At 51.2% G+C, this 21,293-nt stretch overlaps 1 long non-coding RNA gene across 2 annotated transcripts; it reads right to left on the reverse strand.

Annotated features, from left to right (window-relative positions):
• Positions 1–1,889: 1,889 nt before the first annotated feature.
• LOC149407960 (uncharacterized) lies at positions 1,890–10,390 on the reverse strand. 2 transcript variants are annotated; one of them, XR_016297623.1, is made up of 3 exons: positions 10,118–10,390; positions 3,206–3,406; positions 1,890–2,208 (listed from the first exon to the last, which is right to left on the reverse strand). It is a non-coding gene; the product is annotated as an uncharacterized LOC149407960 (long non-coding RNA). The 2 variants fall into 2 exon arrangements; XR_016297629.1 differs by lacking the exon at positions 3,206–3,406.
• Positions 10,391–21,293: the final 10,903 nt, after the last annotated feature.

The following is a 21,293-nucleotide window of genomic DNA, read 5'->3' on the forward strand; positions in this document are numbered from 1 at the left end:
AAGGTGTTGTGGCAGTTGATTTCGGCGCAGGGGCATGCTCATTGCCATTCCAACCCGCGACGCGCAAAGCACTTTGCACGACGTTTGCATAAGTGCGGGGCCCAACATCTCCACTATCCACGTGATTCACAACATTCACGTTAAGCTCGTGCATATACTTCATCTTACGAGTCTGATCTGTGGGTACCATAGAAGGAGCGAACCTTGCCTACAAATCAAACTTCGTAGTGTACTCAGCGACAGACATCGAACCTTGACTCAAGGTCATGAACTCACGTACCTTGTTCGATAAATTGGCTTCGCTTAAGTACTTCCCATGAAACAGATTAAGGAAATGTACCCACGTCATAGAATGAACATCCTCGTATGACGCCACTATCGCCCACCAACTCCTGGCCTCATCCTCCAGCTGATTCACGGCACACGCCACTTTTTCTGTGTCTGTCAGCTGCATGTAGCTACATATCTGTTGGATCTTCTTCAGCCACTTCTCAGCTACAGCCGGGTCGACGTTGCCATCAAAGGTCGGAGGCTTCTGCTTTCGAAACCTCTCATACACCGGCTCACCAATCGAAGGGACAACGTCTGGTAACTCAAGTTCAATTCTTCCAGAGGATCCACATGCACTTGTGGTAGCTTCTCGCATCATTCGCCCTAAGCTGGAGGTTCAGGATTTGGCTGGGGTGTCGCATTCAATCTCGTCAAGACATCCGCAATCGTGCGGTTATGCTGCTCTATCCGTTGAGCAGATCTTGAGTTTGACGCTCTTTATGCTCATCTCATCGAGTAGCGTCAACTCAAACTTTTAAGGATGCGTCTAATCTCTGTGAGATCCGCAGCTGAAACATTCTCGGTATTAGACGTACCTCGTCTAGACCCCACTTCCTTCTTATTTTCACATATAAGAGGATGGGCATGGTTGAGCATCACAATCAACCATAACGAGAATGCATAACCAAGACGAACTAGCCTCTCAAGGCCTAGTCCAACGAGAGACTTAAACACAAAACGCTAGTTCTCTTGTTACACACACAAAGCAACCACTCTCGTGGTTGACAAGCAAACGTCTATGCAACTGGGTCAGCCAAAGGCTCAGCGGGATCCTCCTCGAAATCTCCCTCGTCAAATTCAACCCTCTCGTCATCATGCGGAACAACCACCATAAAAATAATCTCATCGGGGGTATGGTACTCATATACCACATCGCTTCATGACGAGGAACTCAGTCTGCTATTGCAAGACAACATACGAGGGACAATCAGATTCCAGCGTCAGATATTGGAGCTTTACACACAGCTCCCAATACTCGATACCTCGCTGGAGTCTATACTCGAGCACATTGGACATCGGTCCACAATCTCCTGGACAATCGATTTCCATATAGGACAACCGATTCCAACCCGAGCTAGTAGAATCCGTAAGCTTGTTCCTCCCATTTGTCCCTCTCCCCTGGCCCCGAACGTGCATGATATCACCTTTTGGAACATCTTCCAATATCGGCTGACATTGTCGTCAACGGTGAAACAAGTTCATCGACTCAACGTTGGCCAATAAGGAGGGGTCATCGCGATACTCGTACGAAAGCAGTGAAGCGTCGAGACGACACTCATCCACTCACAAGTCAAACCGATCCACCGGCCCCTATGTGGTGGTGCCTCTCACGACACTGAACGTACTTGCAGTCGGAGCAATTTGCGTGACCGCATCGTTATAAATATGAATCTCATCGGGGAGGAGAGATCTAACTCATAGCAACTCATCCTGCATCATGTCAAACCTATCTCTAGACAGGTCGACTCTAAGCAAAACACTATCACATGGCATACTCGTGACCTATACCGAGAACACGTATCCCAAGTCTACAGAAACGGCTAAACCTGGGGCTCTGATACCACAAAATCTGTCACGACCGCGAGCTTCAGCTCGCCCACGACCCGCGACCGATCAACTCCAATATCATACATATTAAACAATAGATCATAATACTTTTATATATATTAAAATAGTTTGCGAAAATCCGGGGAAATTTTTCGCTTTTATAACTTAGAGTCTTATAGCGACTCCTATACAAATACATTCCGGAATGTTTTAACAAAAGATACTAACCCCCGGTTAAGAAACCCCATAGCCCATAGGTCAAGGCAATACGTGCTCGGTCTCGGTCTTCGATCTTCGTTTCCATTGCTCACATCGCCGCCTTACCCTTATCTACATTACCAAGGGTCATAAAGCTATGAGTCGATTGACTCAGTAAGCGGGAGTCGAACCTATGAAAGTAAAACATCTAATGCAGAGCCATGTGACGTGCAAACAATCACATAAGAATGCAGGATGCCATTTCCGCTAATTCTCTAGCATGCATAATGTGTGATCACATCCTAGCTAACACTTGTCACTCCGCAAGGTCATACATTTCTATGTTCTAACCTCCGGAATGGCAAGAGACCAACTTCAGACTTCGAGCAGCCGTCTTCCGCTAGCCTAGAGTTTTCGTTTTGTCTGGGATCCACTAGTGGTACCATTTCCTTCTCATTAGGACGTCCGCGCCTACTGGGCTCTTGCCGGCAATGAGCTCGCGAATCGCGACCTTCACCCATTCCGCCGTACGGTTCCTGCATTAGCTACCGTCGAGTCTCCAGTCCCACAATGAGCTCGCGAATCGCGACCTTCACCCATTGCGTAAAGAGTACTCAGCGCACGGATTTCTAAATCCGCTTCATACAAGTCAGTGACTTGTAGGTACCACCGACAACGTTTTTAATCTTTGGGTACTCTAGCGTATAGAGTACACAACTAAGCATATACAGGAGAGCGTCTCGGGTTAAATCCCGAAAGAATTATTGTTTCCCTTTCATGCTCGTTAAGTGTTTTAGGTTGAAGACTCAGGACGTGACTCCTGGTACTTCTACCCTCGGCTCGAATCCGAGAGTCCAACTTGCTCTCCTGTCACCTCAGATCTAGCCAAAGCCTATGGTTAGCAGAGGGATCTAACTACAACAAAGTAGCAACGTGGCTGGTTCAAGTTAGCGTTTGAACCTATGGGTAAAAACCCGACTAAAATTTTCCATAAAGAGTGGCCGAAGCCTTAATCTTCAATGTTTGTGTCTTTTAAGGCTTTTCCTACCCTTTATTATTATTAACACGAAAATGCACGTAAACAGGATTATTCCCTTGGTAAGTAGTTGACTTATGTCTCCACGCTTACCTGGAACAGCTCGACAGAAAGTTCGACAACTTCCAGCGATGTCTTGCATTTCACGTTCTCCGGAATACTTGACACTTGTCGAAACATCAAAGGAAGAGTTAATCGAGTTTTAACATCGATAACACTTTCCTCGAAACTTCAAATTCCTGCTTCGTTGCCTGACTCTGTCGGTTCCCACTCGTCCGTCTAATTCTGTAATCCCTTTCGTGGAATCCGATAACTAGTCAAATTCATGATTCCAAAATCCCATAAATTTCCGAAATCAAAACTAAATTCCTCGAGACAATTCAACGATCCCGGAAACATACTCTATTCAAAATCCGGACCTAAGCAAGTCACACAACCAAACAATTCCGGAGACGCAACGAGCAATCCTACAACCAAACGTGCACAAACACTCGTATCCATATTCAAACACAAGGCACATCATATCCTCATCGATGCCAAACATACACAAACAATTGCACAATCTCGACTCAAGTCCCCGATTCAAACCCATAATCAAAATTTGCACATAATCGGACTGGTTTGACCAGCGACTAAAACATGCATCATAACTCGAGCTATACAACTCGAAATCCAACGATTCCAGTTTCAGAACGTAACTAACTTCCGTACCTTTCTAACGATATATTATAAGCCTACATATGAACAGAATAGCTACATCAAAAACAGCCCGCAATATTGGGTCGCTGTTCTGGAATTCAGCAGTTCACAGCTTTGCATACCAGATTTCAAAAATTCATAACTAGATCAATACTCAATGGATTTTAACGTTCTTGGTCATTTTAGAAAGCCCATAACGTCTACTATCCAGGAAAAATATCAACAAATCCAAATTAAACCGCTACTGATCTGTCCACGTCCATTTACTCTCAGATTTCGTCCAAAATCAAACCACACAAGAAAACGAGTTCAATCATCAAATTCATCTCATAATCAACAACAACCAAGCTCAAAGAACAAACAAAACCAACCAAAATCTCAGATTCAACTCGGATTCAAAAACCCCAAAAAATGGATCTATGAACCCTAATCATGAATCAAACTGTTGTCGCTGTTTTTCGGACAACGATTTAGGAGCCAAAGACGGTTAGACCCAAGGCCGGACCAAGTGGTCTCGTCTTGACTCGAGTGTGTCGGACTTGGTATTCCAAGTCGTCCCTTAGCTGTGGATGTCCCTTGAGTTCGTCAGAGTACCTGAAAAGGAGTAGAGAACACGTGAACTACAAAGGGGAAACAGAGGGGTTGCCTCTGTTTACCTCTCCGACGCTCAACATTAGTGTGATTGAGGTGGAGTATGGAGGTTTTAGGGGTGTTTAGAGGCCAAAGCTTGAGAGAAACGAGCGAGGTACGAGTTCGGCAGCGTTTCAGTACTCAAGAATGGATTAACTGGACCAAGGGGGGTGCCTTGGTATTTATAGGCAGCCAAGGGGTGGTTTGAAGACCCCTTGGCCGAGTGAGAATGCTTGGGTCGGCATTGGAGGAGGTTGGGTCGGCCAATGGCCGAGTGAACATGGTGGTGAGGTTCACTCGGCCATTGGCCGAGTGAAGGTCTTGGGCCGGCCGAGGTTCACTCGGCCAATGGCCGAGTGAACTGCTGAGGCAGCAGGGAGGTTCACTCGGCCATTGGCCGAGTGAACTGTTGGAAGGTTCACTCGGCCAATGGCCGAGTGAACTGTCTTGGCGGCTGAAGGGTTCACTCGGCCACTGGCCGAGTGAACTGCTGGAAGGTTCACTCGGCCAATGGCCGAGTGAACTGTCTTGGCGGCTGAAGGGTTCACTCGGCCATTGGCCGAGTGAACTGCTGGAAGGTTCACTCGGCCAATGGCCGAGTGAACTGCCTTGGTGGCTGAGGGGTTCACTCGGCCATTGGCCGAGTGAACTGCTGGAAGGTTCACTCGGCCAATGGCCGAGTGAACTGTCTTGGTGGCTGAGGGGTTCACTCGGCCATTGGCCGAGTGAACTGTCCAATGGCCGAGTGAGCCATTTGACCCAGCCAATGGCCGGGTGAGCCATTGACTCGGCCCGTGGCTGGGTTTTGACTTGGCCATTGGTTTGGGCCGGCTCCTGGTTGAGTCGGGGTTTCGCCGCCCAAGATCTCGTACCAGCCATGTGGGTCGAAGAGATGACCTTGTTCCCGTTGGCCCTAGACGGGCCAACAACATTAGCCCCCCGAGTTTCCGGTCGAGCGTAGATCGAGTGGAAACTCAAAATCTACGCCTTTATACGGGTGCGGGATGAACGCTCTCGGGTCCGTGCCATGAGGAATGGCCTTCGCGCGTCGCGAGGGACGGCCTTTGTGCGTCGCGAGGGACGACTTTTTGTTTCGGGTTGATCGTGCGTGGCTCATTTTCTCGATCTACCGATGAGGGCGTGATCGGTTAGCACGGCTTTATTGTGTTGTGCGCGTCTTGTTTTCTCGACTTGCCAATGAGGGCATAATCGATTTGCGCGTCTTCTTTGTGTGGTGCGCGTCTTACTTTTCTCGACTCGCCAACGAAGGCATAATCGATTTGCACGTCTTTTTTGTGTAGTGCGCGTCTTACTTTTCTCGACTTGCCAACGAAGGCATAATCGATTTGCACGTCTTTTTTGTGTCATGCGCGTCTTACTTTTCTCGACTTGCCAACGAAGGCATAATCGATTAGCACGTCTTTTTCGTATTGTGCGCGTCTTACTTTTCTCGATTTGCCAACGAAGGCATAATCGATTAGCACGTCTTCGTCGTTTAGTGCGCGTCTTACTTTTCTCGATTTGCCAACGAAGGCATAATCGATTAGCACGTCTTTTTTGTTTTGTGCGCGTCTTACTTTTCTCGACTTGCCAACGAAGGCATAATCGATTTGCACGTCTTTGTTTGTTTTGTGCGCGTCTTACTTTTCTCGACTTGCCAACGAAGGCATAATCGATTTGCACGTCTTTGTTTGTTTTGTGCGCGTCTTACTTTTCTCGACTTGCCAACGAAGGCATAATCGATTTGCGCGTCTTTATTCTGGACGCAGACCTTGAACCCATTTGTAACTCGTTGCCTGTCGGCCGACGAGCTGGGCGGCGAGCGCGATGCCACATTTGTGTGGTGAGGTTTCCCGTGGACGCTGGCTTGACCAGATACGCCCTGGCGGACGCAAGCCTTGAACCCATTTGTAACTCGTTGCCTTTCGGCCGACGAGCTGGGCGGCGAGCGCGATGCCACATTTGTGTGGCGAGGTTTCCCGTGGACGCTGGCTTGACCAGATACGCCCTGGCGGACGCAAGCCTTGAACCCATTTGTAACTCGTTGCCTTTCGGCCGACGAGCTGGGCGGCGAGCGCGATGCCACATTTGTGTGGCGAGGTTTCCCGTGGGCGCTGGCTTGACCAGATACGCCCTGGCGGACGCAAGCCTTGAACCCATTTGTAACTCGTTGCCTTTCGGCCGACGAGCTGGGCGGCGAGCGCGATGCCACATTTGTGTGGCGAGGTTTCCCGTGGACGCTGGCTTGACCAGATACGCCCTGGCGGACGCAAGCCTTGAACCCATTTGTAACTCGTTGCCTTTCGGCCGACGAGCTGGGCGGCGAGCGCGATGCCACATTTGTGTGGCGAGGTTTCCCGTGGGCGCTGGCTTGACCAGATACGCCCTGGCGGACGCAAGCCTTGAACCCATTTGTAACTCGTTGCCTTTCGGCCGACGAGCTGGGCGGCGAGCGCGATGCCACATTTGTGTGGCGAGGTTTCCCGTGGACGCTGGCTTGACCAGATACGCCCTGGCGGACGCAAGCCTTGAACCCATTTGGAACTCGTTGCCTTTCGGCCGACGAGCTGGGCGGCGAGCGCGATGCCACATTTGTGTGGCGAGGTTTCCCGTGGGCGCTGGCTTGACCAGATACGCCCTGGCGGACGCAAGCCTTGAACCCATTTGTAACTCGTTGCCTTTCGGCCGACGAGCTGGGCGGCGAGCGCGAACTCAAGACTCAACTCGAGGGCTCATGTAGAGCCTGCACGAGGAATAGTTAGTTGACTTGTGGGCTTGGGACTCAACTCGAGGACTCATGTAGAGCCTGCAAGAGGAGTTTCGTGAAGAGTCGACGCGAGGAGTATTGGTCGACTCGCGGACTCGTAGCTCGACTCGAGGAATGAATTCATCTCGAGGAGACATGTGAAGAGTTGGCACGAGGAGTATCAGTCGACTCGTGGACTTGAACTCGACTCGAGGGCTCACGTAGACCCTGCACGAGGAGTTTCGTGAAGAGTCGTCGCGAGGAGTATTGGTCGACTCGCGGACTCGTAGCTCGACTCGAGGAATGAATTCATCTCGAGGAGACATGTGAAGAGTCTCTCTTATTTTTATTTTTTGAGTTGTTGTTGAATTGTTTTTTGATTGAGCGTTTTGATTGAGCGTTGGTCCCTGTTAGCCCCCCGAGTTTCTTGCGTTTGTGAGACAAAGGTTGAGAAACTCTCGCGTTAGAGGTATGCAATAGCATTTTTTCATGTGTAAAATAACTCTTTATTGCAATAAGGGGGTTATTACAGCTTGTCATGGCACTTGGCCTTCTTTGAAAAAAGGAAATTACACTTTTGAAATGAAAGTGACCACGAAGCCGATCGAGTTCGGGCGTGAACGTCGAAGTCGCGACCATCATGGCTTGCTAGTAGATGCGACGAATTCCCTGAGATTCCCAACTCGAATTAGGGAATCAATTCGCTTCTTGAGCTGCTTGCATTCGACCGTCGCGTGCCCGTGATCTTTGTGGTATTCGCAGAACCGACTTCGATCTCGCTTCGCGGGGTCTTTTGTGAGTGGAGCGGGGCTTCCCAGCTCTTCGCGGCGTAAGCGCAGGATCCGGTCGGGCGTTGTGTTGAGCGGGACGAAGGATCGCTTCGGGGCTGGAGAAGGGTGGTCGTTAGGGACTTGACCTTTCCGGCGCCTTTTCCTTCGTGACTCGGGACCAACGGCCGGCGTCACAAGCGTGGCTGCGTGCTCTTGATCGAGTGCTCGATCAATGTTGGGTGGTTGCTGCCCCAAGATGATCGCGGTCTCGCGTCGGGCGTTGAGCTTTTCTCTCAAGTCGAACTCGGGATCCTTTCTTTGAGAGTTGAGGCGGTCTCTCAAGTCTCCGGAGGCCGTCCCTATCACCCTTGTTAAGGGCGCATCACTCAGGCGACGCCTTTGGCGGAGGCCGAGACCATCGACGTCGTCACCTTCACAAGGGTTTTGGACGCGGATGGTGAGCTTGGAGCGTCCCTTTCGGGACCTCGAGGTCGAGCGTCCTCGGGCATTGTGCGAGCTTTGATGCCTTGACGTGGTCGCCCGAGGGTGTCCCCTTGAGGGCGTGTGTGCGTGCTCACCAGAAAGTTGACGTTTTGACGCGGCCGCCCGAGGGTGTCCCCTTGGAGGCGTGCGCGCGTGTCCACTTTCGTGAATAGCGAGGTCGAGGTTGGTCTCGTGGTTGATGTTGCCGACGTTGTTGGAGTCGAGGAGGTCGGCGATGAGCGCGCCGATGACGCCGGGGCGGTCTAGGAGTTCGGCGAGCCTTCGAACCGTGTCCTCTCGGACTGCGGCCTCGGGGTCATTCGCCGGGTCTCGGGGCTGGCTTTCATTATCATGAGGTTGCCCTTCGAGACGGTGCGCGGAACTTTGGAGGTCGCGCCTCGAGCTAGTCGCTCGGGCGCCCACGGAGGTGGCGGGGCTACGACTCATCTCTCGAGAGTCGTAGAAGTGAGAAGTAGACTGGTAGAGGGGATGTGTTGCCAAGGTCGAGAGATCCCCTCCTTCTAGCGCCAAAATGTTGTCGCTGTTTTTCGGACAACGATTTAGGAGCCAAAGACGGTTAGACCCAAGGCCGGACCAAGTGGTCTCGTCTTGACTCGAGCGTGTCGGACTTGGTATTCCAAGTCGTCCCTTAGCTGTGGATGTCCCTTGAGTTCGTCAGAGTACCTGAAAAGGAGTAGAGAACACGTGAACTACAAAGGGGAAACAGAGGGGTTGCCTCTGTTTACCTCTCCGACGCTCAACATTAGTGTGATTGAGGTGGAGTATGGAGGTTTTAGGGGTGTTTAGAGGCCAAAGCTTGAGAGAAACGAGCGAGGTACGAGTTCGGCAGCGTTTCAGTACTCAAGAATGGATTAACTGGACCAAGGGGGGTGCCTTGGTATTTATAGGCAGCCAAGGGGTGGTTTGAAGACCCCTTGGCCGAGTGAGAATGCTTGGGTCGGCATTGGAGGAGGTTGGGTCGGCCAATGGCCGAGTGAACATGGTGGTGAGGTTCACTCGGCCATTGGCCGAGTGAAGGTCTTGGGCCGGCCGAGGTTCACTCGGCCAATGGCCGAGTGAACTGCTGAGGCAGCAGGGAGGTTCACTCGGCCATTGGCCGAGTGAACTGTTGGAAGGTTCACTCGGCCAATGGCCGAGTGAACTGTCTTGGCGGCTGAAGGGTTCACTCGGCCACTGGCCGAGTGAACTGCTGGAAGGTTCACTCGGCCAATGGCCGAGTGAACTGTCTTTGCGGCTGAAGGGTTCACTCGGCCATTGGCCGAGTGAACTGCTGGAAGGTTCACTCGGCCAATGGCCGAGTGAACTGCCTTGGTGGCTGAGGGGTTCACTCGGCCATTGGCCGAGTGAACTGCTGGAAGGTTCACTCGGCCAATGGCCGAGTGAACTGTCTTGGTGGCTGAGGGGTTCACTCGGCCATTGGCCGAGTGAACTGTCCAATGGCCGAGTGAGCCATTTGACCCAGCCAATGGCCGGGTGAGCCATTGACTCGGCCCGTGGCTGGGTTTTGACTTGGCCATTGGTTTGGGCCGGCTCCTGGTTGAGTCAGGGTTTCGCCGCCCAAGATCTCGTACCAGCCATGTGGGTCGAAGAGATGACCTTGTTCCCGTTGGCCCTAGACGGGCCAACAACACAAACCAAGGAGAAGAAATTCCTTACTTTCAATCACGAAATAAGCTTCTCCGGTCCTTACTCAACCCTTCTCCGGTGGTCACGCTAGCTCCGGTGTCCACACAACTCACGGCGACCTCGTTCTTCCTCAGCTGGAACGCGCGGCGATGGAGAGCTCGGCCGACAGCGCGCGAAGAGGAGAAAGGAAGGAGAAGAGAGAGAGAAGATGGCGGTGAAGGTAAGGCTTGGTGAAGCTTGAAGATGACTGAAGCTTTTGTTGCTTGAATTTTTTTTTTCTTCTTTGTTATCCTTTGCAGGTGACCGCGTGAAGAAGGAGAAGAAGAGAAGATATAGTGCACGTGAAGAAGATAAGAGAAAGAGGGGATAAGAACGTCACGTGGCAATCCTTATCCTATTATTCACAAACCAATCTCTTTTCCTTGTTTTCTTTCAAATGGGTCCCTTAAAAATCATCACAACCAAGTCCTCTTCATATAATTATTTAATTAAACCCATAACCGAAGGGATTATAATTATATGATTCGAACCGAGAATTTTCTCGTTCGTTCTAAATTAATTAAAATATATTTAAGGTTTCTCGGAATTAATTCTCGTCCTTGAGAATTTATTTCTTAAATTAATTTCCGGAATATTTCCTCGGAAATAATTTATTAGTCGAGATAAACTCGATAATTCCTTTATTTATTCCGAGATTTTTCCTTACCTTAATATATTTTAAATTAACTCGGGAAACTTATACGTCCATCATTCACTCAAAACATAATTGTAACAAACGGGAGCTCGTTTATTTTATTCAAATCCACAAGTCGAGCGTTGCAAAAGTTTGTATATTACAAGTTGACAAGTAACACTCACGGAACATTAGTTATCTGTCCATGATAAAGTATTCAAGGGAATGATGTTTCGAGCAAAAACAAGTCGCATATCAAACAAGTTAGTAAGTTGAGTTCAAGCTGTGTTGGGATCGATTCCGATAATAATATTTTTTTTTTGAAAAACTGTAGAGCCAAGATTGAGCAAGTATTTGAGATTCAAAATCGCACAAAACGAGAAAATAAAGAAGTCACCCTAGAAAACAGAATAATATACATGAGTTATTCCCCCCCTCCCCTCCCCCCCAACACTTATGACACACATAGTCCTCGATGTGAAAATATAGCACAAAATCAAAGTGTAACGAAATGAAAAACTCCCTCGATGAAACGTTGTCATGGTGATGGTGGAATGATTGTGCAACTCGGCGGAGCGAAACTCTGTCATGGTGTTACAAGGTCTCCCTAGAGCTGCTCGCCATAGTGGAGCACCTCAAGAAACTCGAGAACGAGAGGAATAGTTTTTTTTACGGGCTGTACCGCGGTACAATAGAGCTGTACCGCGGTACACAGAGAGGAATTTTTCAGAAAATTGAGCAGACCGCGGTACAAGAGATCTGTACCGCGGTACTGCCCCTTTTTTTTTTTTTTAGAAACAAACAACAAAATATTATGATAAAAAAAAATTAAAAATAAAACTTATAAAAACCTCGGGTTGCCTCCCGAGAAGTGCTTGATTTATCGTCTTTGGCCCGACGTGAAGTCGATGTTATTCAAAATACGGTGTTCTCCCGTGGAGAATCGAGTACGCCACCATGAATGGATCTTTGTTTTGGGTGCCCTCAAGCTTAGCATGATACGAATGGCGAACATGTGGCGCACCAACTAACTTCGATTCGGTTGCATAGATTTTGGGAGCTTGAAAGGTCATTGCTTTTGTCGGTGAAGAGGAAGTAGGTGTTGTCAATGGTGCCCACAAGAAGAGTTATAGTCTTTATTTTGTACATTTGATGTAATAAAGTCTCACGAAGACTCATGCTTGTAATTGCTTATTCATTAATAAAAAGTTGAAACGTTCATTCATTCTTCCTTGTCTGTTTGAAGCTTTATGATAAAACATTAGTCTTTAGTCCATAAACAAACTTAACAACTTACGAAGAGACAAATGTATATTTGCATGAACAAACTCTTCGTAGTTTGCTTAAAACGATATATTCGCAATCTAAGGGTCAAAGGACTATTGACCTCAGTACGATTGTTAGGAGAATCTATGATGTCTGGTTATGGGGCATTGAGAGTTGGAGGCTCTATAGTTCTTCTAGGTATCTTCCGAAGGTACTGAATTGACCAGTGCACTTCTAGAGACAAAATAAGAACAAACCATTTAACTTCTTATGTCTCGAAGTCACTACGTATGAATTGCATCGTGCTTACCTTAATCCTGAAATGAGACATGCCATTTCACAGCTTACGTTTTCTCATTTGAGAAAGTGAGTTCGGACTCACTATGTGATTCTGAACAGGGCCTATGGGTGAAGTACTAAGTTGTGAGAATGTCATGAGTAACTTTGTGAAGTTCTCATAGATATGGAATTCATGTACAAGATTGCTGAAATGCAATGTATATTACCTCATGCTTTGTTCCTTGAAATGTGAATAAATGAACTGGCCAGTGTCAAAATTGAGTCCTGACTCTTTTGGATGAAACAATGTGACTTGTTAGCTCCTCGTCAATACATTGCTTCTAACTTATTCACAAGCGACAAAGGAGTTGAGGAAATAACAGCAAGAAGGGTAAAATGGTAATTTCGTAAATCCCGACTAGCTGATGATATTCATGAAGGGTAAACATAGATAATATTCAGTGGATCCGCTCATCATAATTTGGTTGAATTCTTGAGTAGAAAATAAATTCATTTGAACCGAGAGATTTTCAATGTCAACTCTTTAGTGGAGTCAGTTGACATTAATCTAAACTTGGAAAAGGTTTGTGAACTTTTGAGTCCAACTGTTTAGCTCAAGCTTTGTTCATTTGGATCCATGAGGTCAGTGTCACAAATCATATCGAGTAGGAATAGTTAAACTAGAAGCTAAGTCAAAATAAGAACGAGACAAGTTTTACGAAAATTGTTAAAAGGGTAAATTTGTCTTTTTGGACATAGCATGAAATGAATGTCAATAAACTTTTTTGACATGGTCATATGATGGCCTAGATCACTTGGCCATGATGTGTTCATTGGGCCTTGTGGATTAATTTCATTTCATAGAATTTTACTTGAAAATTCTCAATGGGCTTTTTCTTATGTTGTCATGAACAAGTAAAGAAAAATCTAGAAAGGCTTTCTAGAAGCCCTTTGGCCGTCCAACCCAAGAGAATGGGAGACTAATTTCGTGCAGCCCAATAGAGAAAAAGAGAGTTTATTTTGTGCATAAATGTATGAAGATACTTGCCAAAAGAAAAAGAGGAAACAAATTTTCCCCAGGAGAAAAGTTAATTTCGGCCAACTAGAGTCAAGAGAGAAGCAAAATTAAATGAGGAAACAAATCCAAGGCTTCTAGAAGCCTATGTTGGACGTGCAAAGCAAGGGAAAAAAGAGGAAATAAGATTTCCTCATGAATGCTTGGAAAAAAAGAGGAAACTACTTCTTTCCAAGGCTAACCCTTCTCCTATAAATAGGACCCTTGTTTCTCTCATTTCATTCATCCAACATAAGTTAGAGATTGAGAGACTCTCTCTCTAGACATTGTTGGCCGACTCCTCTCTTTCTCTCTCTAGTCAATTTCGTTTTTGTTTTGGCACCTAGGTCCACATTTGACCTTGTTACCGGTCCGTCTCGGCCCGGTAGATCGACGACGGCCACGCTGGCGGCCGTCCTAAGACTCGCTCATCCAAGGCCGGCACTCATCCAAGGCCGGCGCTCGCCAAGGCCGGCGCTCGTCCAAGGCCGGCGCTCTTCCAAGACCGGCACTCGTCCAAGGCCGGCGCTAATTCAAGGCCGGCGCTCGTCCAAGGCCGGCGCTCATCCAAGGCCGGCACTCGTCCAAGGCCGGCGCTAATTGAAGGCCGGCACTCGTCCAAGGCCGGCGCTCATCCAAGGCCGGCACTCGTACAAGGCCGGCGCTCGCCAAGGCCGGCGCTCGCCAAGGCCGGCTCTCGTCCAAGGCCGGCGCTAATCCAAGGCCGGCGCTCGCCAAAGCCGGCGCTCGTCCAAGGCCGGCGCTCGGCCAAGGGGTTCCCCAAACACCCCTTTACCGCCTATAAATACAGGGGCCGCTCCCCTAGTCCAGGTAATTCGAAATTTGAGTACTGAAACGCTGCCGAACTCGTACCTCGCTCGTTTCTCTCAAGTCTCGACCCCTAAACACTAAACCCTCTACAAACCACCTCAATCCTACTAATGTTGAGCGTCGGAGAGGTAAACAGGGGCAACCCCCCTGTTTTCCCTTTGTAGTTCACACCTTTCCTGCTTGCTTTTCAGGTGCCTGGACGAGACATATACCACAGACAGCTAAGGGACGACTTGGGATACCAAGTCCGGCACGCTCGAATCGAGACGAGACCACTTGGTCCGGCCTTGGGTCTGACCGTCTGCGACTCCTAAATCGTTGTCCGAAAAACTGCGACAACATTTTGGCGCTAGAAGGAGGGGATCTCTCAAACTTGACGACGCATTCCCTCTACCAGTTTTCTCTCCTCGTTCTCACGACTCTCGGGAGATGAGTCATATTCCCACCACCTCCGCGGGTACCCGAGCGACGAGTTCGAGGTACGGCCTTCGACGCCTCGCACATCGTCTTGAAGGGCAACCTCGCGATAGCGAGAGCCAGCCCCAAGAACCGATGAATGACCCCAAGGCCGTGCTCCGAGAGGACACGGCCCGGCGGCTTGCGGAGCTCCTTGACCGTCCCGGCGTCGACGGTACGCTCATAGCCAATCTCCTCCGCTATGACATTGAAGATAGGTCCGCCCGAGACGACTCCGACCCCGACTATGTGGGGGGAGTCGAGGACCGATGAGGCAACGCCTAGCCGTGCCCCCTCGCGGCCCGAAAGGTCTAACGATGCTTTGGCCGGGCCGTCGCACCTGGCGCGACAGCAGGCGCGGTCACATTCCCGGGGACTCGCCCCCTCGGTTTCAAGAGGCGGCCGGACACGGCCACTCGCCGAGGAGAGAGCGACTCTGGTAGATGATGGGGCCGATAGCCGAAGCGCTCGCCGGACGGTTCGACCAAGGGCGACCTCGCCTCGTCCTGCACTAAGCGTGGACCTTAGAGAGCGCCTGACGGTGCAGAGAAACTCCCGAGGGGAGGATCTCCGCCAAAGGCTCAACTCTCGGAGGGACGCGCTTCCCGCCGCAACTCTCGACCGGCCTCAGGCCAATGCCGTGGACCAAGCGTCCAACGAGCGCCAACCGGTGACTCCCGTGGCCCCGACAGTCGGCCCTGCTAATGGGCTTGACATGGTCACGATGATTCAGAGCCTCCAAAATCAAATCATCGAGATGAGGGAGTCATGGAGGAAAAGGCCGTAAGGAGGGATCGAGGAATCATACTCTCCCTTCGCCGCACAAGTCCTCGCGCAACCTTGCATGGGAAACTTCAAGTTACCGTCCATTCCCCCTTACGATGGACGGACGGACCCCCACTTCCACGTCCAACACTACGAGACGTGGATGACGATGCAAGGGCAGACAGACGCCACCCTCTGCCAAGCCTTCAGCCTGACCCTCACAGGGTCGGGATTTGAGTGGTTTCGAAGTTTGAGGCCGGGGAGCATCTCGTCTTTCCGGGCCTTGCGAGAGGCGTTCCTCGCTCGATTCGCCACCCTTGTGGTGCAAAAGAAACCAAAGACCCACCTCATCTCTATCCGGCAAGGAAGGGACGAGTTGTTGAGACAATACCTCGCTCGCTTCACCGAGGAGTCTCACAAGGTCGAAGGATTCGACGATAGGGACGCCATCACGGCGATCACTGAGGGAGTCCGCACGAGCGACTTCCTCAAGTCTATTGTTGGCAAAGTCCCACGAGACATGGCGGAGCTAATGGCGAGATCCCGCACATATATGGGAATCGAGGACTATCTCGATGGCCGAAAGTCAGGAGGACAGGGGAGTCGCCGCCGTGACGATCAAGACGGAGATCGCCCCGACCCTCGAAAGAGGAGGAATAAGGGAAGCTAGGCCCATAACGGCCGCTCCCTCCCCGGGCCGAGGCCGCCACATGTCGATAGCTTCCGAAAGTTCTCGACATTTACTCCTCTGAACACTTCGCCGGAGCGCATCCTGGCTCTGCACCGTGACAAGTTGGGGAGTCCTACCCCTCTCACGAAGGATCCCGCCAAGAGGGATCAAAGTAAGTACTGTGACTACCATCAAGATCATGGGCATCTGACGTCCGAATGCTATCAACTCAAGCGTCAGATCGAGGCCCTGATTCAAGATGGGAAACTGAAAGAATACGTCCTCAGAACTATAGGGACGGCCGCGGCACACGGAGGCCGCCCGCGGCAAGAAAAGAAAGGTCCGGCGACGGTGACCGTCACGGACCGCGCGGCAAACGAAGAACCGGAGAGCTCGCAACTTCACGTCGTGGGCGCAATCTTGGGCGGCCCGGAGTTTGGAGACTCGGCCACGCAAAGGAAGAAGTACGTGCGCGAAGTTTCCCAAGGGAAAATAGCACACTACATCAACCACACGTACGAGGCCCCTCCTCCGGTCCCGTTCGAATCCATGTTCTTCACCGGCCAAGAAGCGGCACGAGTGCTCCATCCACACAACGACGCGATAGTCGTCTCTGCCCCCGTCGCCAATAACCTCGTCCGGAGAATCCTAATCGACAATGGGAGCTCCGCCGACATAATCTTCAAGTCGGCGTTGGACAGGATGAAGCTATCCGGGATGAGACCGACCCCAATCTCGACCCCGCTCTTGGGCTTCTCCGGGGAGAGGGTCATGACGGAGGGAACTATCGACCTCCCGGTTACCTTCGGTACCCCGGGGGGGCTCGAGGTTACCCACATCGTGTAGTTCCTTGTCGTGGATCAGCCCTCGGCATACAATATCATCGTCGGCCGCCCGACTCTCAATCGGTTGAAGGCTATAACGTCCACGTACCATCTGATGATGAAATTCCCGACCGAGAAGGGGATCGCCGTAATGCTGTGAGACCAGTCAATGGCGAGGATGTGCTACATCCAGGGCGTGGACGGAAAAGGGAAAGGAATGGTGGTAAGCATCGTCTTCCAGCTCGGGGACAAATTCCCCTGCAAGATAGAGGAGGGAGGCACCTTCGGAGAGCTAGACCAAAGGGACGATGTCGAGCGTCGAAAGGTGGAGACACCGGATGACCTCATTCCCGTCATGTTGGACGACGCCAAGCCTGACCAAGTAGTCAAGGTAGGCGCCCAACTCCCGTCCGAAGTCCAAACCGAGCTCGCCGCTTTCCTCCGAGAGCACAAAGATGTCTTTGCGTGGACGCACGCCGACATGCCGGGAATTGACCCCGAAATAATGGTTCATCGTCTTAACGACGACAAGAGAGTAACTGAGCGCGTTCAACCGCGGCGGGCGTTCAGCGGTGAGAGGTACCAGGCCATTGGTGAAGAAGTTGACAAACTTCTCACCGCCGACTTCATCAGGGAGGTGGAGCACCCCACTTGGGGTGTCCAATGTGGTGATGGTCAAGAAGCCAAACGGGAAGTGGCGGATCTGCATTGATTATAAAGATCTTAACAAAGCCTGCCCGAAAGACAGCTTCCCTCTCCCGAGGATCGAGCAGCTCGTGGACGCCACAGCAGGCCACGAGTTGCTAAGCTTCATGGATGCCTACTCAGGCTACAATAAGATCCGCATGCACGAACTAGATCAGATCAAGACCACCTTTGTTACGAACCGCGGACTTTATTGTTGCAAGGTCATGCCCTTTGGCCTCAAAAACGCGGGGGCAACGTATCAAAGGTTGGTAAACCGCATGTTCGCCAATCAAATTGGCAAAACCATGGAGGTCTACGTGGACGACATGCTTGTCAAAAGCCTCAAAGCCCACGACCACATTCGAGACCTTAGGGAGATGTTCACGATCCTGCGACGTTACAAGATGAAGCTCAACCCCAACAAGTGCACTTTCGGGGTCGAGTCTGGAAAGTTTCTGGGCTACATGGTTAGCCGTCGCAGGATCGAAGCCAATCCTGAGAAGATTAAGGCGATCTTAGAGATGAGGTCACCACAAAAAGTCAAAGAAGTTCAAAGCTTGACGGGAAGGATCGCCGCCCTGACGCGATTCGTTTCCAAAGCCACCGATAGGTGCCAACCGTTCTTCAAGGCACTGAAGAAGACCGACGGGTTCGTATGGACGGAGGAGTGCGAGGAAGCATTCCGCGATATGAAAGCCTATTTCACCTCTCCCCCGTTCCTCGCGAAGCCGAAGAATGGCGAAACCTTGTACCTCTACCTCGCGGTTTCCGATAGGGCCGTGAGCGCGGTCCTCATACGCGAAGAAGACAAGGTACAATGGCCGGTCTACTACGTTAGCAAGGTGCTCCTCGACGCCGAAACCCGATACCTGGAAATCGAGAGACTATCCCTCGCCCTCGCCATGAGCGCGAGAAAGCTCCGGCCCTACTTCCAAGCGCACCCCATTGTGGTCCGCACGGGACATCCCATCGAGAAGGCCCTTCAAAAGGGACCTCCTCTCGAATGGCGATATGGTCCCAAGAGCTGGGCGAGTACGGGGTCGAGTTCCAACCGAGAACCGCCATCAAGGGCCAGGCCCTCGCCGACTTCATCGCCGAATTCACAAGCGCGCCCCCAACCAACGAGGGCAACGAGGGTAGTAAGAGCACGAAAGACAAGGAGGGCGACCACAGCGAGTCGCAAAAGAAGAGGACCAACAGCCCGATAGGGCCGGTCTTGGACTTACACGTGGATGGCGCGTCAAACGCCCGGGGGGCTGGCGCTGGCGTCGTGCTCACGAATCCCGATAGGGAAAAATTGAGATACGCCCTGCGGTTCGAGTTCAAGGCTTCCAACAACGAGGCGGAGTACGAAGCTCTGATCGTTGGCTTGGAGCTAGCGAACAAGCTAGGCGCCCAAAACCTGCGCATCCACTGCGACTCGTAGTTGATTGTGAATCAGGTCAGGGGCGACTACGCCGCTAAAGAGCCAAACATGATCGCGTACTTGGCAAAGGCCCAAAAGAATCTGGAGGCCCTATCGTGGTTTGAGATAGTCCAAGTTCCTCGCGAGGCGAACATTGATGCTGACGCCCTGGCTCGCCTCGCGTCTGGGATAGACGAGGAGGGCGAAGGCAGCGTCCCGATCGAAGTATTGACCCGACCCTACGTCTCGAGAGGCGACGTAGGGGTAGTTGACGAGACTCCGCCTCCCTCATGGATGACTCCACTCGTGGAATTCCTTAAGCGAGGAGTCGTCCCCGAAGACAAAGAAGAGGCCAGAAAGCTGAGAAGCTTGGCGCCGAAGTACACAATGAGGGAGGACAACTTGTTCAAGAGAGGCTACTCTATGCCCCTCCTCCGCTGCCTGACCGAAGTCGAGGCAAGGAAGGCGCTCCACGAGGTGCACGAGGGGGTGTGCGGAAACCACGCCGCCGGACAATCTTTGGCATTGAAGCTGCTAAGACTTGGATATTTTTGGCCGACCTTGAAAAAGGACTCCCACGAGTGGGCCAAAAAATGTGATAAGTGCCAAAGGTTCGCCCACATCCCGTGTCAAGCACCGGCCCCATTGTGTCCAATCATTGTGCCGCGGCCTTTCGCAAAGTGGGGAATCGACCTCATCGGTGAGCTACCTACGGCTCCAAGGCAATACAAGCACGCGATCGTGGCCATCGATTACTTCACAAAGTGGTAGAGGCTGAGCCGCTAGCGAAGATCACCGAGGCGAACACGACGAGCTTCATTTGGAAAAGCATCATCTGCCGCTTCGGGATCCCCGCGTCAATTGTAACCGACAATGGGAAACAATTCGACAATGCGCACCTCCGAGAAATGTGCGAACAACTAGGCATTAGCAAAACTTTCTCCTCCCCCCGCCATCCTCAAGCCAATGGTCAAGTCGAAGCGGTTAACAAGACAATCAAAGAGAACTTGAAGAAGAAGCTGGAGGAAAGAAAGGGGGCTTGGGCCGACGAGCTCCCTATGGTCTTATGGGCGTACCGCACCGCCGCTCGAAACGCGACCGGCGAAACCCCTTTCACTCTCGCGTTCGGCGTCGAGGCCGTGGTACCCGTCGAGACCAAGCTACCGACCTTGCGCATCGAGGAGTACGAAGAAGCCACCAACGACGACGCAATCAGGCTCGAGTTAGACCTCATAGACGAGAGGAGGGCGGACGCACTCACCCGGCTTGCTGCACAAAAGAGGAAGGTCGAGAAGTACTACAATTCCAAGATCAAGCTGCGAAAATTCGCCGACGGGAGCCTCATTCTTCGAAGGGTGTTCCAAAACACCAAGGTGCAAGGCGCGGGAGTTCTAGGCCCCACCTGGGAAGTCCCGTACCGTGTGCGCCGAGCCATCCACAACGGCACGTACGAGCTCGAGAACCTGGAGGGGCTCGTGTTCACCCACCCGTGGAACGCGGAGCACCTTCGGCAATACTACCAATAGATGTTCACTCGTTCACTCTACGATTTGTTGTTTTCATGTTGTTTTCGATTTTTAGCAAAGACAATTTTAAATTTCAAGTTCGGCCAACGGCCTGGGATGTAATTTTTCAACCATTTCAACAATATAATGAATTACATTTCGCTTCAAAGCATTGTATTATAATTTCTAGTCTCCTCTACGAGCACCCAAGAAACTCGGGGGGCTAAGGAGGATAGAATGAGGGTAACAAGCTCATTTACTCCGTTTTTCACACTCCACCTTTCACGCACCGAGAGGTAGCGAAACGTCCACAAATCGGATCCGCGCACCGGACCTCCGACCCCGCGCTGAGAGATAGCGAAACGTCGACAAGTTGGATCCACGCACCGGACCTCCAACCTCGCACGTCTTTCGCTGCGACATTCTCGCGCAACGTTGCGCCTTGCACACCGATAGGCAGTAAGGCATCGATGGATCACGTCCGCGCACCGGGTCGTCGATCTCGGCAGTCAAAACCCAAAACGTGACACGCGTACCAACAAGTACCACGCTCACTGGGAACTGCAAGCTCGTCCCGATACGCACGCCGATAGGTAGCGTACTCGCCAGAAGATGGGTGCGACGGCCGCCCAGCTCGCACACGCCGATGGGCAGCGAGTCGTGAAGGGATGGCCGAGAATCGCACCTGTCGGATGAAACTGGTCTAGCCAGCGTCCGCGGGAAACTTCGCCGCCAAAGGCGGCAGTAAGCCGTGCAAATCGGTTGCGCTAGACATAGTAAGCCGAGTTCGT

This window comes from Urtica dioica, chromosome 1, assembly GCF_054948205.1.
Source record: "Urtica dioica subsp. dioica isolate 48M chromosome 1, U.dioica_male_clone48M_v1_H2, whole genome shotgun sequence".
In the NCBI taxonomy this organism is placed as follows: domain Eukaryota; kingdom Viridiplantae; phylum Streptophyta; class Magnoliopsida; order Rosales; family Urticaceae; genus Urtica; species Urtica dioica.